General features: G+C 41.5%; 1 pseudogene; it reads left to right on the top strand.

Annotated features, from left to right (window-relative positions):
• Window positions 1-1,489: 1,489 nt before the first annotated feature.
• LOC120856247 lies at window positions 1,490-2,071 on the top strand (annotated as a pseudogene).
• The last annotated feature ends 15,282 nt before the right edge of the window (window positions 2,072-17,353 follow it).

The following is a 17,353-nucleotide window of genomic DNA, read 5'->3' as shown; positions in this document are numbered from 1 at the left end:
GGGGATGCTGGAAATGTAGAAACTTGAGTGTAAACCTGTGGAAAGGCAGGGACTCTGCCTATCCTGTTTGGCACATTATAACTCTAATACTTAGCAGCATGCTTCCAGGCACATGATAGGTACAGTAGATATTTGTTAAATGAATTAATGCATTACATTTTCTGGCATAATTTGTGATATCAAGGATATCTGAAACTGAGGAGAAAATTAAATCCCTAAGAAAGTGGAGAGAGGGGAGACAAGACCAGAATCTCAAAGATTTTCTATGAGGAGACAAAGGCAGTTAAAGGAAGTTTAAAAAACATACCCCAAAGCAAACCAAAAAAATGCAGCATTTTGTGCTCAAAGGGTCATTCATGAAGATGGACTGTTTCTACCCAGAATAATTTCCTTTGATCTTCACCATCAGCATTGAAGTTTATTGTACCTGGCAAAGGATAACAAAAAAGCAAACAAACAAAAAAAGGGATGAGTTGTAACAGGTCAGTCAGTATGTAGATATATATGCCATCCTTGAGATTTACTGCTGAGTTTTCTCTAAAATCCTTTAAATTAAAAAAAAAAAAATCTGTTACTAAGTTGCTGGTTGCTAAGGGCTTTAAGTGGGGCTTTATTAAAAAGAATTGCTTCAGGTCAGGTCAGCTGCTCAGTACAGCCCTTAACATTTTTCTCTGTCTAGTTCAGATAAGGATGGCTCTCTGCTGGGCAAAGCACAGGTTCCCAGCACAGTTCTTTAAAAGATTTAGTTTTCTCCATCTATTAAAATAGTATTCTCAAACAAAAGTAACATTAGGTCCCTTATGAAAGGAAAAATATTCATGAGGACCCCCAATGTTGCTTTGATTTATTAAACTTATTTAACTTTCATTAATTTTATTTCATTTTTAAAATTCAGATTTATATGTGTGTGTGTGTGCGTGCTCAGTAGCTTCGGTTGTGTCCGACTCTTTGTGACCCTCTGTACTGTGGCCCACCAGGCTCCTCTGTCCATGGAATTCTCCAGGCAAGAATACTGGAGTGGGTTGCCATGCCCTCCCCCAAGGGATCTTCCAGACCCAGGGATTGAACTTGGGTCTCCTGCATTACAGGTGATTCTTTACTGCTGAACCATGGGGGAAGCCCCATATATACGTATGCTGCTGCTGCTGCTAAGTCACTTCAGTCATGTCCGACTCTGTGCAACCCCATAGACGGCAGCCCACAAGGCTCCCCTGTCCCTGGGATTCTCCAGGCAAGAACGCTGGAGTGGGTTGCCATTTCCTTCTCCAACGCATCAAAGTGAAAAGTGAAAGTGAAGTCGCTCAGTCCTGTCTGACTCTTTGTGACCCCATGGACTGCAGCCTACCAGGCTCCTCCGTCCATGGGATTTTCCAGGCAAGAGTACTGGAGTGGATTGCCATTGCCTTCTCCAGGGGATCTTCCCGACCCAGGGATTGAACCTGGGTCTCCCGCCTTGCAGGCAGACGCTTTAACTTCTGAGCCACCAGGGAATTAAGTGGCCTGAGGTGACCCCTAAAAATGGTGCACTATTCACTTGACCCAGAAAACCCCACAAAATCATGCAAATCAAGAGGTTCAAATCTTCGTGTTCACTTTAAGAACACCCGTGAAACTGCCCAGGCCATAAAAGGTATGCATATCCGCAAAGCCACCAAGTATCTGGAGGATGTCACTTTAGAGAAGCAACGTGTGCCATTCCGTTGTACAGTGATGGAGTTGGTAGGTGTGCACAAGCCAAACAGTGGGCTGGACACAGGGTCAGTGGCTCAAAAAGAGTGCTGAATTTTTACTACACATGCTCAAAAATGCAGAGAGTAATGCTGAACCTAAGGGCTTAGATGTAGATTCTCTGGTCATTGAGCACATCCAAGTGAACAAAGCCCCCAAGATGCGGTGCAGGACTTACAGAGCTCACGGTCAGATCAGCCCCTACATGAGCTTTCCCTGCGACATTGGGATGATCCTTACTGAAAAAGAACAGATTGTTCCTAAATCAGAAGAGGAGGTTGCATAGAAGAAAAAGATATCCCAGAAGAAATTGAAGAAACAAAAACTTATGGCCCAGGAATAAATGCCACAAAAAATAAATGCAAATAAAAGTAAAAGTGTTGGTTATCTTAAAAAAATAATAATAATAATTTCATGGCTGCAATCACCATCTGCAGTGATGTGTATATATATATTTTGCCACATAAGGCAGCATTCAGAATCTTAGGTCCTTGACTGGGAATCAAACTTGTGTCCTCTGCCTTGGAAGCACAGAGCCTTAACCACAAGTCCTCCAAGGAAGTCCCTATATTCAGAATATTTAATATTTTGATAGGTTAAGCAATATTGAATTAATTTAAAATACTGTTTCATGAAAATGTTCTTCTTGATAATCACTACTGTACTTGCTGCTGATGAATTATTGCCAGTTATAATATACAAAATGAGTTTATTTTAAGCAATACCCTTCATGAATACGGTCCTGATACTATTATAGTTCATCACCTCCCGGGTTCAGCATACTTTTACTGGCCAACACGTGTTGGTGACTCAATTCTCCTATTACCTTTCTCTGTTCAACTAGCCATGAAACTGGTTCATAGTGTTTTTTGACATCATCTGGCCCTCACTTAACTTAAAACAGTAGTTACCTCAGAGCACTAATTTGCTGTGGTGGACACAGTTAACCGACTCATCAACAGCAATTGCCCCCTTCTTCATATTAGCTAGATGCAACAGGTAAGGTAATTCAATGTGAGTATAAAGCAGATGTGAAGAAGGCAATGGCAACCCACTCCAGTACTCTTGCCTGGAAAATCCCATGGACGGAGGAGCCTGGCAGGCTGTAGTCCATGGGGTCGCTAAGAATCGGACAGGACTGAGCGACTTCACTTTCACTTGTCACTTTCATGCATTAGAGAAGGAAATGGCAACCCACTCCAGTGTTCTTCCTGGAGAATCCCAGGGACGGGGGAGCCTTGTGGGCTGCCGTCTATGGGGTTGCACAGAGTCAGACAAGACTGAAGTGACTTAGCAGCAGCAGCAGCAGCATAAAGCAGATGTCCCAGAGCAATGAGTATCTTAACCTTAGGACTTGATAACCTAATAGCAACTTGTCATAAACTTATAAACCCTTAAAGTTAAACCTGTAAACCATTAAAGTTAAACCTATAAACCATTAAGTTTAAACCTATAAACTATTAAAGTTAAATCAGTTCAATTCAGTTCAGTCGCTCAGTCGTGTCCAACTCTGTGACCCCAAGGACTGCAGCATGCCAGGCCTCCCTGTCCATCACCAACTCCCAGAGTTTACTCAAACTCATGTCCATTGAGTCAGTAAAGCCATCCAAGCACCTCATCCTCTGTCGTCCCCTTCTGCTCTGGCCTTCAATCTTTCCCAGCATCAGGCAGGGTCTTTTCATATGAGTCAGCTCTTCGCATCAGATGGCCAAAGTACTGGAGTTTCAGCTTCAACATCAGTCCTTCCAATGAACACTCAAGACTTATCTCCTGTAAGATGGACTGGTTGTATCTCCTCAAAGTCCAAGGGACTCTCAGGAGTCTTCTCCAACACCACAGTTCAAAAGCATCAATTCTTCGGCGTTCAGCTTTTTTTATGGTCCAACTCTCACATCCATATATGACTACTGGAAAAACCATAGCCTTGACTAGACTTTGTTAGCAAAGTAATGTCTCTGCTTTTTAATATGCTGTCTAGGTTGGTCATAACTTTCCTTCCAAGAAGTAAGCGTCTTTTAATTTCATGGCTGCAGTCACCATCTGCAGTGATTTTGGAGCCCCTGTCTCCACTGTTTCCCAATCTATTCCCCCATGAAGTGATGGGACCAGATGCCATGAATGTTGAGCTTTAAGTCAACTTTTTCACTCTCCTCTTCACTTTCATCAAGAGGCTCTTTAGCTCCTCTTCACTTTCTGCCATAAGGGTGGTGTCATCTGCGTATCTGAGGTTATTGATATTTCTCCTGGCAATCTTGATTCCAGCTTGTGCTTCCTCCAGCCCAGCATTTCTCATGATGTACTCTGCATATAAGTTAAATGAATTAACCTAAAGTTAAATGCTTTAATGTAATTGTAACCACAAATACAATCATAGAAATAAAAATCTCAGGGTAGTATTTAGTTATAAGTGCATCCAGATAATTTTTAAAAGATTTATGTTAATTTTTTTAATTGTCACTGAAAGAAAAACAGTACATTTAACAGCTCTCAAAGAATACTTGAATCCTTTAATTTACAAAATTATATTAGGGGTACACAAAGGCCTACAAATCCCAACAGAAATACTGTTATCAAGGATGTTTGTTAGAATTGAATACAGCTGCAAGTAACATACAACTCAAATAACAAGCTCAACAAGATAGAGGATTAATTTTTCCCATTTAATAAGTCAGCATCCAAGGGTCCTCTCAGGAACCCCGAGTTTTCACTTTCTCTTCCCAAATCTCTAGCATGCAGCTTTTATTCTTACAATTACCTTATAGTCACAAAATGTCTGCTCTACCTCCAATCTTATACCTATACTCCAGGCAGGGAGAAGGGAAAAGGCAGCCAAAAGTAGGTGTGAACTCTAAATGGGGAGGCAAAGCATTCCGAGAAAGCCTGTTTATATAGTATTTGCCTGAGTATGTGCACGACTGCTCCTAGCTATTTGCCTGAGTATGTGCATGACTGCTCCTAGCTATAAGGGAGTCTGGAAATTGTGTCTATTAATTGGGCATTCTGCCAATCCAAACACAATTGAGATTTTGTTAGGAAGGAAGTGGGGGGGGAGGGGGGGCTGGGGGAGGCTATTAGATAGGCAACTGACCTGGATGAATAGAACAATAGAAACAGGATTCTGACTGTAACCATGTAACAATGTTGAAATGCTAGAAAAAGAGACTAAGTTATATATTTTTCCTACTCTTGCTACAGATGGCCATTTGTTTTATTAAACTGCCAAATTTCTACATTTTCAATCAGATTCCAAACCTTAAATTCATGTATGATTTGATATCTGTTATTCTTCCATGATTATCCTGTTTTATGTTAAGCTGTTGGTCATAATTAAATGAGGCATATGTTTAGAATATCAAATTCTTGATTTTAGGCTCAAGTTTTCATCCCTCCATACCTAACTAAAAATCAACATCAAACTTGTTTCTTCTCTCTCTCTTTTAAATGTTTATTTTTTTTGGCTGAAACAAGTCTTGGCCGCCGCATGCAGGATCTTTAATTGTGCCATGTGAACTCTTAGTTGTGGGCTCCAGTTGGCTGACTAGGGATTGAACCCAGGCCCCCTGCACTGGGAGAGCAGTCTTAGCCACTGGACCACCAGGGAAGTCCCTGATTTTCTTTCTCTTCCTCCATCGTCCTTCTCCTCCAATTTTAGGAGAGCTGGAATAAACACACAGATACATCCAGACCAGAACAGTAAAGCAGAAGGAAGTGCCTGAACTGGGTCAACCATGGTGCAGCTGTAAGTTAGACTTGTAGAGGAATGCAACCTGTGTTCATAGAATTAAAACTGGTTTTCACCTCTAACTACCTTGTGTATCAGAAACTAATGCTCAAATCCTCATCCACCCCTGCTCCCAACCAAATCTTTACAAACATAAGCAGTTATCAGTTATTTCTCAACTGCAGTGCCATCAACATCCTGAGTCTGCTAATTTTTTGTTGGAGGGAGGGGCTGTCCTATACATAATTAGATGTTGAGCAATGTCCTAACCTCCAGATGCCAGTAGCACCCCCTCCAACACATTGCAAATGTCCCCTGGGGACAAAACTGCCACAGGTTGAGACCCTCTCAGCTAGAGAAAGTCAACAAACAACTTGAAGACTCCTGGCCTATCTAAACTTCTGGTTCATTTATCCTGGATGGTAGGGTCTTCTCTGCCTGGAAGCAGGGAAAAATACATTTTATTTCTTTCATGTGTTCATACTTTACTTCTAGATATCTTGGCCAAAGCTTCCAGAAAAGAGTGCCTTGCTCATCAGAAGAATGGCAATTAGGAGAACGATGATGTTAAGACCAGAAAGACTCACACCCATTGTAATGACTCTTTTGGCTTTTTCTTCTGAGCACTTCTCTGTCAGTGACAGCTGGGAAAGGGAAACAAAAGATTAAAGGATCTGAGAAAGCACACAGATGGAAAAGGAGAGCTCTACCTCTGGGCAAGGCTTCACTGATTCATTCCTAGCCTCAACCACACCTCTAACCACAAGCTGGAGTCCCGCCTTTCCTGGAGTCCTTAGTCATGTTCCTCTGACCCTCTGCAAGCTATAATTCTGCAACTAAAGGCATGTCCACATTCTTTCCTACCACCTTCCCCCGAGGAACAGCAGGGCTGACAAGTAGACCCCGGGTGGAGAACTCGTAAGACCGGAGCTGGATAGGAGGCAGGGCCATCTCAAATGTTTGAACCATTTGGGCCACTGACCTAAGAGTCTAGCTAACCTGTTTATAGTGTGTAGTCTACCAAGCCAGAATAAAAGTTGGCCCTTTCTGGACTTCCCTGGTATTACAATGGATAAGAATCTGCCTGCTAATGCAGGGGATCTGAGTTCGATCCCTGGTCAGGGAAGATTCCACATACTGTGAAGCAACCAAGCCCATGCACAAGTAATGCCACAACTACTGAGCCTGTGTGCTGCAACTTCTGAAGCCCATGCACCTACCGTCTCTGCTCCGCAACAAGAGAAGCCACTGCGATGAGAAGCCCGTGCACCACAGCAAAGAATAGCCCCCACTTTCTACAACTAGAGAAAGCCCATGCACAGCAACGAAGTTGTAGCACTACCCCAAATTAAACTAATTAATTATTTTATAGCTGACCTTTTCTGATTCTGAAGTAACATAATGAACAGCTCTTAAAACATTTCTCTCTCCTAAGTCTTCTCTTCTTCAATGTAAGTAGCCCTATTTCCCTAACAACTCCTATGTGACTTGATTTCCAACCCCTTTGCTGATATCTCCCCACAGCATTTAGACTGGCAAGCATTCAGCATAATGCTTCTTATCTTGACACACAGGCCCTCTACCCATCTAATGTCTTGTCTCTCCTTCCTCACATACAGCACAAGCTGCTCTAACCATAAAGCACTGTGTGCAATCCTGGAGTATATCATGGTGTTACAGATCTCCCATATCCTGTTTGGTGACTCTTGGTTGCCTGCCTCCTGCTTATCTCTCAGAATTGGGCTAAAGTGTTTCCATTCGGGGTCACCTTTCCTGACAAGCTCTCCATTCTCGAACTGATTTTCTGTGCTTCTCCCTCTTTATTTCCAGCATACCTTGTGCTTATTTCTGTCACAGCTAGCATTTATCATATCATTCTGTAATTACTGATTTTTTTCCTCTACCCCCAGTGACCATGATCTTAGTGAGTTAAGGTTATGGTGGTAGTAAGTACTTTATAACACTGAAGAGAAAACAGATTGAAAAGCATTGCATTGGACTGCCATTCCTCAAGGGCTGGGCCACATCTTCACCTTGCCCTCTGCAGCATCCAGAGGGAAGCATGATCTGGAAGCAGCTGGTGCTCAGCGAATGTGGAGTATGCATGAATGCCTCAGACAGAGGAAACTGATCTCAGGTGGCTAATCATACATTTGATGATCTTATCTTTGAATGTCATGAGGATACTCATGACAGGTTTCTTATTTCTGTCAGGAGCAGAGAAAGTGCTCAGTGGGTGTTTGTTGAATTGATGTCTCAATTGCCCCATTGTCAAGAACTAAGGTTCCTGCTCCATTCTACCTTAGGCTAGCAAGATCAAATATAAATAAAAAAACAGCCTTCCCAAGTATTTAGTATTGCTTTCTGAGTTCCCTGGGAGCAGAGTATTATGCGTCAGCTCCATTAAAATTGAGTCAACCATATCTACTCTGGTCTGAAGAGTGGCCTGGAAAACTGACAGGATAGAGCTTCACTTTTTTTTTTTAAATTGAAATATACTATATATACAATATTTTGTTAGTTTCAGGTATGGTATATAGTGATTTGACATTTACACATATTATAAAATGGTCACCATGATATCTAGTTACCATCTGTCCCTATACAAAATTATTACAATATTATTGACTATATCACTTATGCTTCATGTTACATCCCCATAGCTTATTTATTTTCCAACTGGAGCTTTTTTAATCCTCCTCACCTATTTCATCCCCCACCTCCCTTCTGGAAGGCAATTATTTTCTATACCTATGAGTCCGTTTTTATTTTGTTTATCTGTTTGCTTTATATTTTATTTTTTTGCAGCATCCTAGTTCCTCGACCAGGGATTGAATCCAAGCCCCCTGCTGTGGAAGCACAGAGTCCCAACCACTGGACCACCAGACAAGTCCCTCTTTTAGTTTTTAGATTTCACATATAAGTGATGTCATACAGTATTTGTCCTAGTCTGGTTTATTTCACTTTAGCATAATACCCTCTAGACCCATCTATGTTGTTGCAAATTGCAAAATTTCATTTTTATGACTGAGTAATATATATATAAATATATTATATATTTTTTATATATATATAATATATTATATATAAATATATATATATCACAATTTATATACCACATCTTCTTTATACATTTATCTATCAATGGACACAGGTTGCTTCCATATCTTGGCTATTTTAAATAATGTTGCAATGAATGTTGGTGTGCAGATATCTTTTCAAATTAGTGTTTTTGTTTCCTTAGGGTAGGAGGAATTAACCTGGGCCTGAGAACTGCATTGTGACTTCTGTCCTTCTCCTTTCCAGAAAAAACACTGCAGACATTTTTTTAAGTGTATAAGAATTGGGCCCCTAGTACCTTAGCTGGGAAAGGCCAGTGTGGGGATTTTTTTTTTGTGGGCGCGGGTGGATTTTCATTGGAGACTTTTGTTGTTGTTGATGTTTTAATATTTATTTATTTATATTTATTTGGCTGCACTGAATCTTAGCTGCCACATGTGGGATCTAGTTTCCTGACCAGAGATCAAACCTGGGCCACCTGCATTGGGAGCACAGAGTTTTAGCCAGTGGACCACCAGGGAAGTCTCTCACTGGAGAATGTTTTGATCAGTAAGTGTTATAAACTGGATTTATTACCTCAGACCCAAGAGGGTTTCCAGATGGGGCCTAGCCAGGGAGTTCCAGAGCTCTAATTAGCTACTAATTGGCCATTTAAGTATCAATAATAACAGCTTGTTTTGTCCAGTGTTCAGATCCTAAAATATGTCATCTGATGAAGAAACTGTTTTCCTTCCTAGTATCTTACAGGAAGTCCAGGCTTATGTTGAAGCTTAATTAGTGTTTATTTACTCTTATTTCTGAAGACCTTGAAATCTTACAATCCTATCACCCCTCAGAAATGGATTTGAGTATCTCTCCTCTAATAGAACACAACCAAGCAGCTTAACTACAGTTGGTCTATGACTAAAAAAGGACAGCCTTATCGCAAAGGCTTATCTGCTCAAGTCCCTTAGAAAAAGGGAATCAGATTCACAAAGTCCAGCACTAGCAGAGCCCAGGCAAGTCAGCTTCACACCCTAATGAAGTGGGAAAGGCACCAAAATATACCCAAGGCTTTGGGTAGAACCTCATCCTCTTTCTGCTGGTGAAGGAAATCCAGGCTCCAATGCAGGTATCTGTCATAGCTGTGACAGAGCTGAAGGAGAAATGCCCATTCCATTCTGGGCTCTGGGCTCAGGGCCAGTCTCCTCCCTCATCATATACAACCTTGATCCAGAAGCAGGAACTGGCACCTGGGCCTTCTGAGGCCGTAAGAGTTTGATCTTTGAATCTGAATGAACTGAGCACAGCTAGTGCCAAACCTGCTTTTGGTGACCTCCTTTCTGTTCTTTGTTTTTTCCTCCACTTAACAACACATCCTGGACACTTTTCTACAACAACAGTTACAGATCTACTTTATCCTGTGGCTGTATCGCCTTTATTGTGTGGATGCACAATAATTTGTTTCGCCAGTTCCCTTTTTATGAACACTTGGGTAAAATTTTCTTTTCTTTAAATAATACAATAAACCACCTTGTCACTTTTATTATTATTATTTCCTTTGACTAAATTCCTTAAAATTCCTGGATGAAAGGGAAAATCAGAAGAGATGCACATTAAAATTTTAATATATATTACCAAATTATAGAAGGATTATACTGTTTTGTACGCCCATCAACAACAGTGTGGGAGTAGGTCCCTTTTTTCACACTGTCTCCAACACTGGGGCTGGCTTGATCTTTTTATTTCTTTCTTTCACTTTTATTTTTTCACTGGTTGCCCTGGGTCCTTTGTTGCGCACAAGGGTTTTCTTTAGTTGTGGTGAGCAGAGGCTACTCTTTGTTGTGATGCACAAGCTTCTCCTTGCTATGGCTTCTCTTGTTTGGAGCACAGGCTCTAGGCACATGGCCGTCAGTAGTTGTAGCACACAGGGTGTCGCCCCGATGCAGGTAGAATCTTCCCAGACCAGGAATCAAATCTGTGTCCCGTGCATTGGCAGGCGGATTCTTATCCACTGTGCCACCAGGGAAGTCCCAATCTTTTTAATTTTTCAATCTGACAGGGAAAGTAATCTGTATTTCTTTCATTACTAGTGTATTTAAATAATCTTTTTATAGCCATTTTTCTTTCTTCTATTGGGAACCACCCTGTTAAGAATTTTGTCTATTTTTATCAAAATATTCTTAATTTATTTTCTCTCAGTTCTTTACAAAGTAATACTTGAACCCTTCAACCATTAAATGGTGCAGACTCTTCTTACTGTCATTTGTCTTTTTGTTTATGCTGTCTTTTGCTGCAGTTTTCACTTTTATCTGTGAAAACTGTCAACATTTTCCTTTATACTTTTTAACTTTGGTTTTAAAGTTAAGAAAAGCCTTTCCCACGCCCAGGATAATGCAAATATTCTCCTATTTCTTCCTTTAGTATTTTAAAGATGTTTTTATTTTATATTCAAGCCTTTTTTTGTTATTTATTTCTTTTTGGCTGTGCTGGGCAGCTTGAGGGATCTTAGTTCCCTGACCAGGGATCAAACCCTGACCCCTGCATTGAAAGCTTGAAGGTACCAAGTCCTAACCACTGGACCACCAGGGAATTCCCATATTCAAACTTTTAAACCTCCTGAAATTTATTTTTGTGTCTAGTACAAGGTAAGAGTCTAAACTTTATCTTTTTTTCCAAATGGTTAGTCAGTTATCTCAGACATTTTAGTGTGGTAATTAAGGCTCTTTATGAACTGGTCTCATCTTACCTCTCCAGTTTCATCTCCCACTTTTCTCTCTGGAACTCTGTGCTCTCTTTTTATCAAATCACATGTAGTTCATGGAATTAACATCCTACTTCACCCCACCACAACTTAACACATGTTAGTTTCTCTGTCCAGACTGTCCTTCTCCAGCTCCCTTTAGCTCCCTGACCAACAACTATTTCTTTAAAAATACTTTATTTATTTATATATCCATTTGGCTGCTCTGGATCTTTTAGCTGTGGCACACAGGATCTTCGATCTTCATTGCAGTGTGCCTGATCTTTAGTTGTAGCATGTGAACTCTCAGTTGCAGCATGTGGGATCTAGTTCCCTGACTAGGGATAGAACCCAGGCCCCCTGCATTGGGAGCACAGAGTCTTAGCCACTGAATCACCAGGGAAGTCTCCCCAACTAACAACTATTCAGTCTTTCAGAAAATTCCTGGCACATGGTAGATATCATTAAATGCTTGTCAATGAATAAATCAATCACTTCTACCCACTTTTAGCACAGAGTGGCCTCTGTGGTAGACATATGCAATGGAAGGATGTAAAATTGGGAAGTGAAGTTGACAGGGGAAATCCGAACTGCCATATGACTTAGACTGTCTGCTTCCTGCCGTGGTTCTGCTCTTGCCTTGCCAGGCCTGCCCACAGTACTTATTCCTCTTCCCCACCCTTTTCCAGTCCCAGACCAATAGTTTCAGTTGGCTGCAGCCTCATTTCCACCACTGAACTGCAGCATTGATCTTTGTGCCTGTGTACCTCTGCCCTGATATAAGTACAGCTGAAGCTCTATATGAATATGTGTGCACACAGGTGTGTGAGTATGTGAGAGAGAGAGAAAGAGACAGAGAGAGTGCAACCCTTCTGCAGAGTCCCTTTCCATTCAGGAGTCCTGCTATATTTCTCAGATCTGGAGAGGAGTTTCAGCATCTTCACTGGTTGGGGAGGGGACTGTTGCAAACCACACCCACCTAGCCTGCAAACAGTCTATTGAAAATACAAACAATAATCACAACCATTCACCAAATCCCTACTATGTACTGTCAGACATTTTACTTCCATTGTTTCATTTAATCCCAAAACATATCAGCAAGGTAGATATTAAAATCTCTATTTCAGGACTTCTCTGGTATTCCAGTGGCTAAGACTCAGTGCAGGGGGCATGGGTTGGATTCATGGTCAGTGAAGTTTCACATGATGTGCAGTTAGGCCAAAAAAAACCCTCTATTTCATAAATAAGGAAATATGCCCAAGGTCACACAAAGGGTACAGGAAGGATTTAAACACAACTATACTTAAACAACCCTTGTAAAAAAAATGAAAAAATAAACGACACTTGTTCTGGTTAATTCACAACCCGTATCATTGGGCATTGCAAGAGGGCATCAGAGGGCAGACACGCTGAAACCATACTCACAGAAAACTAGTCAATCTAATCACACTAGGGCCACAGCCTTGTCTAACTCAATGAAACCAAGCCATGCCTGTGGGGCAACCCAAGAAGGGCGAGTCATGGTGGAGAAGTCTGACAGAATGTGGTCCACTGGAGAAGGGAATGGCAAGTCACTTCAGTATTCTTGCCTTGAGAACACCATGAACTGTATGAAAAGGCAAAATGATAGGATACCGAAAGAGGAACTCCCCAGGTCATTAGGTGCCCAATATGCTACTGGAGATCAGAGGAGAAATAACTCTAGAAAGAATGAAGGGATGGAGCCAAAGCAAAAACAATACCCAGTTGTGGATGTGACTGGTGATAAAAGCAAGATCTGATGCTGTAAAGAGCAATATTGCATAGGAACCTGGAATGTCAGGTCCATGAATCAAGGCAAATTGGAAGTGGTCAAACAGGAGATGGCAAGTGTGAACGTCGACTTTCTAGGAATCAGCAAACTAAAAGGGACTGGAATGGGTGACTTTAACTCAGATGACCATTATATCTACTACTGCGGGCAGGAATCCCTCAGAAGAAATGGAGTAGCCATCATGGTCAACAAAAGAGTCCGAAATGCAGTACTTGGATGCAGTCTCAAAAACAACAGAATGATCTCTGTTCATCTCCAAGGCAAACCATTCAATATCACAGTTATCCAAGTCTATGCCCCAACCAGTAACGCTGACGAAACTGAAGTTGAATGGTTTTATGAACACCTACAAGACCTTTTAGAACTAACACCCAAAAAAGATGTCCTTTTCATTATAGGGGACTGGAATGCAAAAGTAGGAAGTCAAGAAACACCTGGAGTAACAGGCAAATTTGGCCTTGGAATGCGGAATGAAGTAGGGCAAAGACTAATAGAGTTTTGCCAAGAAAATGCACTGGTCATAGCAAACACCCTCTTCCAACAACACAAGAGAAGACTCTACACATGGACATCACCAGATGGTCAACACCGAAATCAGATTGATTATATTCTTTGCAGCCAAAGATGGAGAAGCTCTATACAGTCAACAAAAACAAGACCAGGAGCTGACTGTGGCTCAGATCATGAGCTCCTTATTGCCAAATTCAGACTCAAATTGAAGAAAGTAGGGAAAACCGCTAGACCAATCAAATCCCTTATGATTATACAGTGGAAGTGAGAAATAGATTTAAGGGTCTAGATCTGATAGATAGAGTGCCTGATGAACTTTGGAATGAGGTTTGTGACATTGTACAGAATACAGGGATCAAGACCATCCCCATGGAAAAGAAATGCAAAAAAGCAAAATGGCTGTCTGGGGAGGCCTTTCAAATAGCTGTGAAAAGAGGAGAGGCGAAAAGCAAAAGAGAAAAGGAAAGATAGAAGCATCTGAATGCAGAGTTCTAAAGAATAGCAAGAAGAGATAAGAAAGCCTTCTTCAGCAATCAGTGCAAAGAAATAGAGGAAAACAACAGAATGGGAAAGACTAGACATCTCTTCAAGAAAATGAGAGATACCAAGGGAACATTTCATGCAAAGATGGGCTCAGTAAAGGACAGAAATGGTATGGACCTAACAGAAGCAGAAGATATTAAGAAGAGGTGGCAAGAATACACAGAAGAACTGTGCAAAAAAGATCTTCACGACCCAGATAATCATGATGATGTGATCACTAATCTAGAGCCAGACATCTTGGAATGTGAAGTCAAGTGGGCCTTAGAAAGCATCACTACGAACAAAGCTAGTGGAGGTGATGGAATTCCAGTTGAGCTGTTTCCAATCCTGAAAGATGATGCTGTGAAAGTGCTGCACTCAATATGCCAGCAAATTTGGAAAACTCAGCAGTGGCCACAGGACTGGAAAAGGTCAGTTTTCATTCCAGTCCCAAAGAAAGGCAATGCAAAAGAATGCTCATACTACCTCACAATTGCACACATCAAACATACTAGTAAAATAATGCTGAACATTCTCCAAGCCAGGCTTCAGCAATACGTGAACAGTGAACTCCCTGATGTTCAAGCTGGTTTTAGAAAAGGCAGAGGAACCAGAGATCAAATTGCCAACATCCACCAGATCAGCAAAAAAACAAGAGAGTTCCAGAAAGGCATCTATTTCTGCTATATTGATTATGCCAAAGCCTTTGACTGTGTGGATCACAATAAACTGTGGAAAATTCTGAAAGAGATGGGAATACCAGACCCCCTGACCTGCCTCTTGAGAAATCTGTATGCAGGTCAGGAAGCAACAGTTAGAACTGGACATGGAACAACAGACTGGTTCCAAATAGGAAAAGGAGTACGTCAAGGCTGTATATTGTCACTCTGCTTATTTTACTTATATGCAGAGTACATCATGAGAAACGCTGGACTGGAAGAAGCACAAGCTGGAATCAAGATTGCCGGGAGAAATATCAATAACCTCAGATATGCAGATGACACCATCCTTATGGCAGAAAGTGAAGAGGAACTCAAAAGCCTCTTGATGAAAGTGAAAGAGGAGAGCGAAAAAGTTGGCTTAAAGCTCAACATTCAGAAAACGAAGATCATGGCATCTGGTCCCATCACTTCATGGGAAATAGAAGGGGAAACAGTGGAAACAGTGTCAGACTTTATTTTTTTGGGGCTCCAAAATCACTGCAGATGGTGACTGCAGCCATGAAATTAAAAGACGCTTATTCCTTGGAAGAAAAGTTATGACCAACCTAGATAGTAAATTCAAAAGCAGAGACATTACTTTGCCGACTAAGGTCCGTCTAGTCAAGGCTATGGTTTTTCCAGTGGTCATGTATGGATGTGAGAGTTGGACTGTGAAGAAGGCTGAGCACTGAAGAATTGATGCTTTTGAAGTGTGGTGTTGGAGAAGACTCTTGAGAGTCCCTTGGACTGCAAGGAGATCCAACCAGCCCATTCTGAAGGAGATCAACCCTGGGTTTCTTTGGAAGGAATGATGCTAAAGCTGAAGCTCCAGTACTTTGGCCACCTCATGCGAAGAGTTGACTCATTGGAAAAGACTCTGATGCTGGGAGGGATTGGGGGCAGGAGGAGAAGGGGAAGACAGAGGATGAGATGGCTGGATGGCATCACGGACTCAATGGAGGTGAGTGTGAGTGAACTCTGGGAGTTGGTAATGGACAGGGAGGCCTGGCGTGCTGCGATTCATGGGGTCGCAAAGAGTCGGACACGGCTGAGTGACTGAACTGAACTGAACTTATAGTTGGACAGCCTCAAGGTTGGAGGTTCAGGGCTATGAGATTCCCTGTTTCCCAGCCTGACATTCCAGAAACTCCACAGCTACTATCCAGCTTCTTCTTTTATTTTTTTTTTACCATTTTAACTTTTTGTTTTATATTGGAGTATAGCCAATTAACAATGTTGTGATAGTTTCATGTGAACCGCAAAAGGAGTCAGTCATACATTTGTAAACTCCCCTCCCATCCAGGCTGTCCCATAACATTGATAAGAGTTCCTTGTGCTATAGGGTACATCCTTATTGTTCATCCGTTTTAAATATAGCAGTGTTTACATATCAGTTCCAAACTCTCTCGCTATCTCTTCCTCCCATTCTTCCCCTTGCTATCCAACTCCTTGAGTAGTACATTTCTGTGCACACTCCATTCACTGATCGAACAACCTTTCTTGATCTCTGTGAAACAGGCACTCTCTGTGAAATCAGCCGCATTTTTTTTGGCCTCTCCACAAGGCTTAAGGGATTTTCGTATACCGATCAGGCAAACCCAGGGCAATGAAAGCACGAAGTCCTAACCAGGAGAATTCCCTGAAAGTGAAAGTCACTCAGTGGTGTCCAATTCTTTGCAACCCCGTACTATACAGTCCATGGAATTCTCCAGGCCAGAATAGTGGAGTGGGTAGCCTTTCCCTTCTCCAATGGATCTTCCCAAACCAGGGATAGAACCAAGGTCTCCCGCATTGCAGGCGGATTCTTTATCAACTGAGCTATCAGGGAAGCCTGAGCCAACATTTTTAATCCTATCTTCACTATTTTGTTATTTTAAGCAAGTCACTAAGCCTCTCTAACACTCAATTTACCCCACTTTAAAATAAGAATAATAATACCAACGTATTGGACTACCAAGAGGATTAAACGAGATACAGGGGATCAGGAGGCATCAATCACTTTAAAAAGTATTTGTCAGGGAAATTCCCTGACAGTCCAGTGGGTAGGACTCTGGTTTCACTGTTGAGGCCCTGGATTCAATTCCTGGTCAGGGAATTAAGATCCCTCAAGCCATGTGGTGCAGCCAAAAGAAAAATTATTTATCAGTGTGCCCTCTGATCTGAGGCAGATGACCGATGCTCTCTTGCCTACTCAAAAATGTTGCTATTCCAATTATTTTTTCTTTCTCCTGAACTGTCAGTATTTCTCACTCTGATGGATCAGCACATAACCTGCCATACTAGTGTGTCTGCCAATTTAAGGGGAAAAATATCCCACCTTTGACTTCATTACATATCCAACTACCATCCCATTTTGCTATAGCAAAATTCCTAAAAGAGTTATATCCACTTCGTCCACTTCTTCACCTCCAGTTCTTTTCTTAAATTGCTGTAAATGAGCTTTATCTATACCACTTCACTGAAACATCTATTGTTGAGATTGCCAATGACTGCCATTATGCCAAACCAGTAGTCAAGCCTCATTCCTCATCTTAAATGAGATCCTGGCAGCATTTGTCCTGGTTGATCATTCTCTC

Source organism: Oryx dammah, unplaced genomic scaffold, assembly GCF_014754425.2.
Source record: "Oryx dammah isolate SB20612 unplaced genomic scaffold, SCBI_Odam_1.1 HiC_scaffold_28, whole genome shotgun sequence".
In the NCBI taxonomy this organism is placed as follows: domain Eukaryota; kingdom Metazoa; phylum Chordata; class Mammalia; order Artiodactyla; family Bovidae; genus Oryx; species Oryx dammah.
This window is presented reverse-complemented; position numbering and strand designations above follow the sequence as displayed.